Source organism: Callithrix jacchus, chromosome 8, assembly GCF_049354715.1.
Source record: "Callithrix jacchus isolate 240 chromosome 8, calJac240_pri, whole genome shotgun sequence".
Lineage (NCBI taxonomy): Eukaryota > Metazoa > Chordata > Mammalia > Primates > Cebidae > Callithrix > Callithrix jacchus.
In genome coordinates this window covers 94094610-94104255 of record NC_133509.1, presented here as the reverse complement: position 1 = coordinate 94104255, position 9646 = coordinate 94094610, and the positions used below count along the sequence as shown (strand labels likewise).

At 43.0% G+C, this 9646-nt stretch overlaps 1 pseudogene; it reads right to left on the bottom strand.

The window, feature by feature from the left end:
* Positions 1 to 1201: 1201 nt before the first annotated feature.
* LOC100388005 (origin recognition complex subunit 3 pseudogene) lies at positions 1202 to 8603 on the bottom strand (annotated as a pseudogene).
* Positions 8604 to 9646: the final 1043 nt, after the last annotated feature.

Here is a 9646-nt window from a genome sequence, read left to right as displayed (position 1 = left end):
TTACTACCTAGGAAATACTACATAAAAATTTGGATTTTTTTCCCTTGTAATGCTCTTTTGAATTGAAATTTGGCAACAGAGCTACTGCTGATAAGAACGTGGCTCAGGAAATGACAACACAGTGATAGCAGATCATTCACAATAGACCTTCCTTCTTTGTTTTCACTCTGGTTCTCAAAGATAGTTGATAGACTTGATTTCTTTGAAGAGTCTAGACACTCCCAAGTTCATTCTAAGCCCACGTCTCTAGCACTAATGTTTCAGGGAGGCATTGCCATCTCCCTGAAAATGTCTCAAGTACATAAAGAAATGTCTTGGGGTGACTGGCAAGATGGCTGAATAGGAACAGCTCCAGTCTGCAGCTCCCAGTGAGATCAGTGCAGACGGCAGGTGATTTCTGCATTTCCAGGTACCAGGCTCATCTCATTGGGACTGGTTAGACAGTGGGTGCAGCCAATGGAAGGTGAGCAGAAGCAGGGTTGGGCATTGCCTCACCTGGGAAACACAAGGGGTTGGGGAACTCCCTCCCCTAGCTGTGAGAAGCTGTGAGGGACTGTGCACTCCAGCACAGATACTACGCTTTTCCCACAGTCTTAGCAACCTGCAGACGAGGAGATTCCCTTGGGTGCCTATACCACCAGGACCCTGGATTTTAAGCACAAAACTGGGCAGCTGTTTGGGCAGGCACTGAGCTAGCTGCAGGAGGTTTTTTTCTTTTTCATTTGTATAATCATGTAGTTCTCAATAAAGGAGGTTTTTTCCATACCCCACAGGTGACTGGAATGCCAGTGAGACAGAACCATTCACTCCCCTAGAAAAGGGGCTGAGGCCAGGGAGCCAGGTGGTCTAGCTCAGCAGATCCCACCCCCATGGAGCACATCAAGCTGATATCTACTGGTTTGAAATACCTTTTTTTAAAATATACTCCTGGATAAAGGAATTTATTACATTTATATACTATAAGTTCAAGAATGACTTACTCACAATTTAGTAATGACTTTGTGGAAAGTACAGTAAAATCTGTGAACAATTTTAGTTATGTATTGTTTGTTGGATTCTAAAGTACTCCACAGGTGTTTTGGTATATACCCATTTGGGGTTAGCATGTACTTTTCTGGTTAAACATCACATGAGGATTACATATTTATCTTCTCACCAAAACAGGCTCCTCTAATATATGTAAATAGGACAGGTCACCTTTTCCTCTTAAGCTAAATGTGATAGTTCTGGCTTTGCTCATTTGCTTTCTAGCAACCTCCCCATGTTAACCTTGCCACATGGTCAGTCTTCTGTTTGGTAGGTTTTATAAATCCTAAAAGTTCTAGTTCAGAAACAGCTCTAATAAACCGAGGATGGATAATTTCATTCATTTCTTCTGAGGTTGCAGAATTTGCATCCATTTTTTCAGCAGCTGTCAAAACTGTTGTAAAAGCCTCTGAGCAGTCCACAAGGTTGATTAGCCTGCTACATTCTAGGTGCAGTTTATATGCTATGCAGATGTCTGGGGTGAAATTTAGAATGCAGACTTCTTCACTTTTCAGTGCTTCATTCTTTAGATAATAGTAAGGATTGTTGAGTGCAGTATGGAGGGTAATTCACAGAGCAGCATTTAAATGCTCACAAAGGGCATGGGCAGCACTGAAGTACACCACCTCATGGAGATGCTGTGTCTCAGAAGGCAGAAGGTATTCTCTCACTAGACAGACAATGAAGTTCACATCATTTTCTCTGAGTACTTCAAATTTGGTTGGCTTTGTACTTCTTAACTCCTTCACTTCCAATAAGGACTTCTGAAGGTGATACGGGTCTGTCTTCTGAAGCCCCTTTGGCTGTGACCCAAAAGCATCTTCTTCCTCTTTGGTTTAATTGAGATTCTGAAACTGGGCCAGGAACTCCTCTGTTCTCTTAGCTGTGCTGCCAAGGTGCTTTTCTCAAGACTTAAAAACCTTGAAACATTTCTCAAGTATGGTCATCAATTCATCCTTTGCCAACATCCTCAGCAGTTGCAAGACTGATGCATACTCCTCTGAATCCCATATGTTCTTTTCTAAACATGTGCAGTATGACTCTCTGATCTGTCGGTCCAGTGGATACTTGGGAAGAGAAGAGGTAAACTTATAAAGACATCTCAAAACCATAAAGTAATTCATATGATAAACATGCAGCTTTTCTAGTAATAATTGTGTTTTCTCCTTCAAACATTTTTCCTTGGTCAAGAGTGCCACTTACTTTTCTGAAGCTTGCTTTTCCACGTACCTCCTAAGAGAAGAAAGACACTGAATATTTTCACATTGATTATTTGACAAAAAGTTTATTCTTCTTTTGGCTTCTGGAAGATTGCAGCATAGTACACTTAAGGGCTGGGAATAGAAATGCTCTAATAGAGAAAGCTGAAGTCTTTTTATAAAGTATTGAATTGAGAAGTCATGATACAAAAAATATTGGTCAGAACCTGTAATACTCTTTCATTTATTTTAAAGGAAAACCAAGTTGTAAGAAGTAGCTTATTGAGTACTGTAGTCAGGTGCTCCCTGCAAGGCAAAGATTGGAACAATTCTATGCACAACAGAGATGATACTGCATGAGGAAGCAATTGATGGATGGTAATAGGAGATGTAGTGATTCCGAAAATGAGTGGAAATTCATGCAGATGTTGACTATTGGCACTGAGATCTTTCTCTTTTTGGAGTTTGGCTTAAAAAGAAAGCAGCCCTTAGACACTGACGAGGTGGCCATAGTCTCAACTGGCTCTGCAGATTCCAGATCTGATTCAAATTCTTCATGATAGCACAGAAGTCTGAAGTCAACCTGGGATGCTTGAGCTTGGCTGGAGGAGGGACCTCTGTTATTACTGAGGCGTGAGGAGGTGGTTTTCCTTTCACAGTGTAAACAACCCCCCAGAAAGTTCACACTGCAGCTTGGCAAAGCTGCTGTAGCCAGACTGCCTTTCTAGATTCCCCCTCTCTGGGCAGGGCATCTCTGAAAGAAAGGCAGCAGCTCCAGTCAGGGGATTATAGGCAAAATTCCCATCTCCCTGGACAGAGCACCTGGGGGAAGGAGTGGCTGTGGGTGCAGCTATAGCAGACTTAAATGTTCCTGCCTGACAGTTCTGAAGAGAGCAGTGGATTTCCCAGCACAGTGCTCGAGCTCTGCAAAAGGACAGACTGCCTCCTCAAGTGGGTCCCTGACCCCTATGCCTCCTGGCTGAGAGACACCTCATACAGGAGAGCTCCAGCTGGGATATCCCTCTGGGATAAAGCTTCCAGAGGAAGGAACAGGCAGCAATCTTTGCTGTTCTATAGCCTCTGCAGGCAAACAGGGTCTAGAGTGGACCTCCAGCAAACTCTAGCAGACCTGCAGAAGAGAAGCCTGTTAGAAGGAAAACTTACAAACAGAAAACCATAGCATCAACATCAACAAAAAGGACATCCACACAAAAACCCCATTTGAAGGTCACCAACATTAGAGACCAAAGGTAGATAAGATAAATCCATGAATGTGAGAAAAAAACCAAAGGTAGATAAGATAAATCCATGAATGTGAGAAAAATGTGTGCAAAAAGGCTGAAAAATCCAAAAACCAGAACACCTCATCTCCTCCAAAAGTTCACAAGTCCTCATTAGCAAGGAAACAAAACTGGACAGAGAATGAGTTTGATGAATTGACAGAAGTAGGCTTCAGAAGGTGGGTAATAACAAAATTTTCCAAGCTAAAGGGGCATGTTCTAACCCAATGCAAGGAAGCTAAGAACACTGAAAAAAGGTTAGAGGAATTGCTAACCAGAATGACCAGTTTAGAGAAGAAGATAAATGATCTGATGGATCTGAAAAACACAGCTCAAGAACTTCATGAAGCATAAACATGTGTCAATAGCTGAATCAATCAAGTGGAAGAAAGGATATCAGAGACTGAAGATAACTTCAATGAAATGAAATGTGAAGACAAGTTTAGAGAAAAAGAATGAAGATAAAGCCTCCAAGAAATATAGGACTATGTGAAGAGACCAAACCTACGGTTGGTGTACCAAACCTACGGTTGATTGGTGTACCTGAAAGTGATGGGGAGAATGGAACCAAACTGGAAAACACTCTTCAGGATATCATCAAGGAGAACTTCCTCAACCTAGAAAGATAGGCCAACATTCAAATTCAGGAAATACAGCAAACACCAAAAGGTACTCATAGAGAAGAACAACCCCAAGACACGTAATCCTCAGATTCACCAAGGTTGAAATGAAGGAAAAAAATGTTAAGGGCAGCCAGAAAGAAAGGTCAGTTTACCCACAAAGGGAAGCCCATCAGGCTAACAGTGGATCTCTCTGCAGAAACCCTACAAGCCCCAAGAGAGTAGGGGCCATTATTTAACATTCTTAAAGAAAATAATTTTCAACCTAGAATTTCATATCCAGCCAAACTAAGCTTTATAAGCAAAAGAGAAATAAAATGCTTTATAAATAAGCAAATGCTGAGAGATGTTGTCACCACCAGGCCTGCCTTATGAGAACTCCTGAAGGAAGCACTAAATATGGAAAGGAAAAACCAGTAACAGCCACTGCAAAAACATGCCAAATTGTAAAGACCATCGACACTATAAAGAAACTGCATCAACTAACAGGCAAAATAACCAGCTAGCATCATAACGACAGGATCAAATTCACATGTAACAATATTAACCTTAAATGTAAACAGGCTAAATGCCCTAATTAAAAGACACCGACTGGCAAATTGGATAAAGAGTTAAGACCCATAGGTGTACTGTATTCAGCAGACCCATCTCACATGCAAAGACACACACTCAAAAGAAAGGGATGAAAGAATATTTACCAAGCAAATGGAAAGCAAAAAGAAGCAGGAATTTCAATCCTAGTCTTTGATAAAACAGACTTTAAACCAACAAAGATGAAAAAGGCAAAGAAAGGCATTATGTAATGGTAAAGGTATCAATGCAACAAGAAGAGCTAATGATCCTAAATAAATGTGCATCTAATACAGGAGCACCCGGATACATAACGCAAGTTCTTAATGACCTACAAAGAGACTTAGACTCCCACACAATAATAGTGGGAGACTTTAATACCCCACTGTCAATATTAGACAGATCAATGAGACAGAAAATTAACAAGGATATTCAGGACTTGAACTCACCTCTCAATCAAGCAGACCTATTAGACAGCTACAGAACTCTTCACCCCAAATCAACAGAATATACATTCTTCTCAGCACTACATCACACTTACTCTAAAATTGACCATATAGTTCAAATTAAAACAGCAAGGTGGCAGCCTACAGGCAAAGAAGACAGTCCTCACTAGAATCCACCCTGATACCTTGATCTTGAACTGCTAGCCTCCAGAACTGTGAGAAAGTAAATTTCTGTTGTTTAAGTCACTTAGTTTATGGTATTTTGTTATGGCAGATAACAGACTAATACAGAAGATTTTTAAAAATAGTACTTTTGTTTGATAGAAGCCTGGTTGGAGGATGTAGCTTAAAATGAGAACAACTAAGCCTGCTAACTGTGCCCTAGAAAAAAGCAGCCCACCCAGTGCAAGGGATCATGGTCTCGTAGCAGACCTCTCCATGTGGCAGAGCCCCCTCTGCGCATCTTGTTCTCAAGAGAAAAAAGGTCAGAATAAGCTTAGCATAACCTATTATTATTCTGAAATTTACCAATCCCTAGGGCAGAGTAAATAAATGGGTAGGGAGAGGCCAGAAGAAAACTCAGTCCTCATGGGAACCAGGAGAAGGGAAGAATTCTCCTTCTAAAAACGCGTGTGCTTTCTGAGTTCTTGAGTGTTTGTAATAGAGGACAGAGTCAAAAGGGGTTGACACTTCCTTGTGGGCTCCAACTTCATTTCTTCTTCCAAGGGGAAGGAAACTGAGGGGAGGGCTGGCAGGGTGTTTAAAATCTCTTTAGGGCATAACAGTTTAGGGAACTTATTTATAAAGGGTTAGGTACTGAGGAGCATAGTACTCATTCAAATGATTATTAGGGCATAAATATGAAGACATAAGGGCCCCTTAGAGTATGCTTGTTTCTGTCAATCATCATTCATATTTCTATTGTCAGCTAAGTCTCATCCTTCTCTTCTCTCCCCTCCTCACGTTGCTCATTCTTTCCATTCATCCCTCTCTCCTATTCCCCATCCCTCTCCTTTGGAGCCCATTTCCTATAAATGTCTTATAGTAATAAAAGAATCAAGAGGTAGTTTGGAGACTTTGCTTTGCCGTCCCTAAATCCTTGTCAATTCCTATAAGCCACTCCAAGTATTACATGATTTAAGTACAGTTAGTGTGCTTGCTCTTCATTTGTTCAGGTATCCATCCATTCATTCCACACACATGTGCTGAGGGACCACATGTACTGGGTACTTTTTCCAAATACTGAATATTCCTATAGACAAAATAGGTTAAAAAACTGCCTTTGTGAATCTTATACTCTACTATGGGATGGGGGGGACAGATAATACACAAAGCATACAAATTAGATGTGTGTGTTAGAAAGCAAGTCCTATAGCGCAATAGAGCTGTATAAGTGAGATTGGGATTGCGGGGTCAGGGGAACTTTAAGTAGGGTGGTCAGAGCAAGGTAGGCCTCACTGAGACGGGTTCTACTGAATAAAGACCTGGCAAGAGAGTCCCATGGATAATGAGGGGAAGAGCATTCTAGTCTGAGGGATATGCAGTGCCAAGGCTCTGAGGTACACACATTCAAGAGAAAGCAAGGAAGACTGGGCACAGTGGCTCATACCTGTAATTCCAGCACTTTGGGAGGCCAAGATGGGTGGATCACTTGAGGTCAGGAGTTCAAGACCAGCCTGGCCAACATGGTGAAACCCTGTCTGTACTAAAATTATAAAAACTAGCTGGGCATGCTGGGAGGCACCAGTAATCTCAGCTACTCTGTCAGAGACACACACACACACACAAACTACCTGGCTGGCATCAGTGAGCAGAAGTGACTCAGGGATGACTTGAGAAAGGCATGGAGCAGGGGGTAGTCACATAGGATCTTGTTCATAGTAAAGCCTTTGGCTTTACAAGTTTAGTAAAGTCTGAAGTAAATGGGGACGATTGATGAAATGGATGAAATGGGAACTTTTGATTGCTATATCAATACTTCACAAAGATAAATCCTCTAAGCCCAGTAAATTTCTCTCTCTCTACCCCACTTTCTCTTTTGCAACTTGATTACCACCTCTAAGCCTTATTAAATAGATGTGATCAAGCCATCTCTGCTTGGGTTTCAGTCAGAGTCCATGAGATGCTAGAATGGTAGTAACCTTTTATACTGGGAGTTTTTGGTAAAGTAAACAATACAGTGTGGTTACTCATTTTCTTGAAAAGTTTACATTTGCTACTAAAAAGTTTCCTCCAGATATCTACGTCTTGGTCTCTTTTAACTAATTTTACCTGTAACAGAGTTTGTTTTTTTTAGTCACAAACTTAGGTCTTTGACTCTCTAACAGGAGGAATAATGGCCTTCTAAAGATAACCATGCCCTAATCCTTGGAACTTGTGAAGATGTTATTTCATATGGCACAAGGGACAGTCTTGAATTGCTGATGCCACCTCTCCCCCATCCCTCAGCAGAATTTGCATGGTGCAGAGAGAGAATCTGTGCACCTGGGGAGAAAGAGTGCAGTGATTGTGGGACATTGTATTCCAACTTAGTGCTGACCTGTCACGGCAGAAAGCAACAAAAGGCAGAACTCAGCTGGCACCCATGGAGGATGCATTTAGACCACTCCTGGTCAGAGGGGAATCTCCCATCCCAATGGTCAGAACCTGAGTCCCAGCAAGCCTCATCACTGTGGGCTAAAGTGCTCTGGGGTCCTAAATAAACTTGAAAGGTAATATAGGCCACAAGGACTGCAGTTCCTGGTTAAGTGCTGGTGCTGTGCTGGGCCTGGAGCCAGTGGATTTGGAGGGAACACAACCTAGTAAGACCACAGCTCAACTGCAGGTGGCACACCTCACAGCTCCGGGAGAGACTCCTTCCCTCTGCTTGAGGAGAAGAGAGGGAAGGGTAAAAAGGATTTTGTCTTGCAACTTGGGTATCACCTCAGCCACAGTAGTATAGAGCACGAGGCAGAGTCCTGAGGCCCCTATTCCAGGCCCTAGCTGCCAGATGACATTTCTAGACACACTTGGGCCAAAAGGGAACCTCCTACCTTGAAGGGAAGGACTCAGGTCTGGCGGTTTTATCTGCTTACTAAGGAGCCTTTGGGCTCAGAATAATCAGCAGTGGTACCCAGGCAGTACTCACTGTGGACCTTGATCAAGATTCAGAGATGTTCTGGCTTCAGGTGTGACACTGTACATTCCCAGCTGCAGTGGCTCTGAGAAGGGACCCCTTCTGTTGAGAAAAGGGGAGGTAAGAGTAAGGGGAATTTGTCTTACAGCATAGGTACCAGATGGGCCACAGCTGGAAAGGGCACCAAGTGGGCTCTTGGGGTACCCAATTCCAGTCCTTGGCATTTGGACAGCATTTCTAGACCTGCTCTGGGCCAAAGGGAAGCTCACTGCCTCAAAGGGAGAGTCTGTGGCCTTGCAGCATTCATCACAAGCTGGCTGAACAGCTTTTGGACCTTGAATGAACATTGGTGGTAGCTAGGCAGTACTTGCCATGGGCCTGGAATAGCAGTGGCCACAGGGAGAGACCCCTCTGCTTGTGAAAGAGGAAGAAGGACTTTCTCCTGTGGCTTGAGTGCCAACTCAGCAGTAGTAGAATAGAGTACCAGGTAGATTCCTGTGGTTCCCAACTTCAGGCCATGGCTCTGGGATGGTATCTCTAGACCTACCTAGGACCAAGGGAAACTCACTACACAGAAAGGAAGGACACAAGCCTGGCTGGCTTCACCACCTGCTGATTGTAGAGCCTTAGGGCCTTGAATCAACAGAGGTGATAACCAGGTAGTGGTTACTATAAGCCTTGGGTGATGTATGCTGGCTTCAGGTCTGACCCAATACAGTCCCAGTAGTGGTGGACCACAGCGGTGCTTGTGTCATTCCTCACCCAGTTCCAGGTAGCTCAGAACTCACACACACACACACACACACACACACACACAGAGAGAGAGAGAGAGAGAGAGAGACAGACAGACAGACAGACAGACAGACAGACAGACACTCCATTTGTTGTTTGGGAGAAAGGAAGGAAAGAGAACACGAGTCTCTGCCTGGTAATCCAGAGAATTCTTCCAGATCTTATCCAAGACAACCGAGGTGGTACCTCTACAAATCTACAAGAGCCACAGCATTACTGGGCTTGGGGTGCCCTCTGAGGCACATATGGATACAGTGCCCCCTGAGGGGCACTTACATCACACTTAGATCACAACACTCAATTCCCTTTGAATAACTGGAAAGCCTTCCCAAGAAGGACAGGAACAAACAAGCCCAGACTGTGAAGACTACAGAAATGCCTAACTCTTCAGTGTCCAAACACTGATGAACATGCACAAGCATCGTGACCATCCAGGAAAACATGACCTCACTTAACAAACTAAATAAGGCATCAGTGGCGAATCCTGAAGAGACAGAAAAATGTAACCTTTCATACAGAGAATTCAAAAGGACTATTTTAAGGAAGCTCAATGAAATTTGCGAAAACACAGGGAAGGAGTTCAGAATCCTATCAGAAA